The sequence below is a fragment of the Vespula pensylvanica genome, chromosome 23 (genome assembly GCF_014466175.1).
Source record: "Vespula pensylvanica isolate Volc-1 chromosome 23, ASM1446617v1, whole genome shotgun sequence".
NCBI lineage: Eukaryota > Metazoa > Arthropoda > Insecta > Hymenoptera > Vespidae > Vespula > Vespula pensylvanica.
In genome coordinates, this window is record NC_057707.1 from 739,906 (window position 1) to 740,665 (window position 760).

The 760-nt window shown below is 32.2% G+C and overlaps 1 long non-coding RNA gene across 2 annotated transcripts in view; it reads right to left on the reverse strand.

The window, feature by feature from the left end:
* Window positions 1-364: 364 nt before the first annotated feature.
* LOC122636781 overlaps window positions 365-760 on the reverse strand; it is a 3,325-nt gene continuing 2,929 nt past the window's right edge. For both annotated transcript variants that reach the window (XR_006329046.1, XR_006329045.1), the window contains exon 7: window positions 365-676. This is a non-coding gene — a long non-coding RNA (uncharacterized LOC122636781). The remainder of the gene's footprint in view (window positions 677-760) is intronic.

Genomic DNA, 760 nt, shown 5'->3' on the forward strand with positions numbered 1-760 from the left:
TAGTCCTACGACTCGCATCATATAATATATCATAACTTCAAAACCAAATAATATATTATAACGATGCTTAATTTATAAGAATTTGTAGATATCGCAGAACATATTTTCTTATAAAAAGACCAAAATTTTATCACTAATAATTTTCTAGCAAATCTATGATGAATTTTTAAGCCATACTTTTCCAACATTTTCGTCCCTATCATTATCTATGAGATCTCCCGGTTTTCTTGTTAGATGATATCACTATCACTACTGTCGTTTTCATCCAGATTTACTTTTATACTTAAATGTTGAAGCAATCAATGCTGTGTTTATCGAGTGGTAAGATATTTTCATTATTTAATATAAAATTTATATCATAGGCATGTTTTGTAATAATTTATTGACTTTTTACACAGATTTTACAAAGTCGGCGAGGGTATTTCTATTGATAATTGAATTCATTTCAAATCTTCCACGTGATATGAAACCCAAGTTGGCGAGAAAAGGACGTAATTATCCGGTGTATGGAAACAACGTGACGCCATTGCTAGCGCATTATTATAGCAACCATTGATCTTGATATCAGATTTAATAAAGGAGGTACGAAGAGATCGGATATAAGTAACTCGTCACGTATCTTATCCAAACTTCCATATTAATTCCAATTCCTGCTGGGTCCAATTGTCTGCTTGGTCTGATAAGGGGAAAGCAAATGAAAGAATGCTCTCTTTATTATCCAAATAAGAGAGGATTCGTACGTACAAACGTTCACAGGACG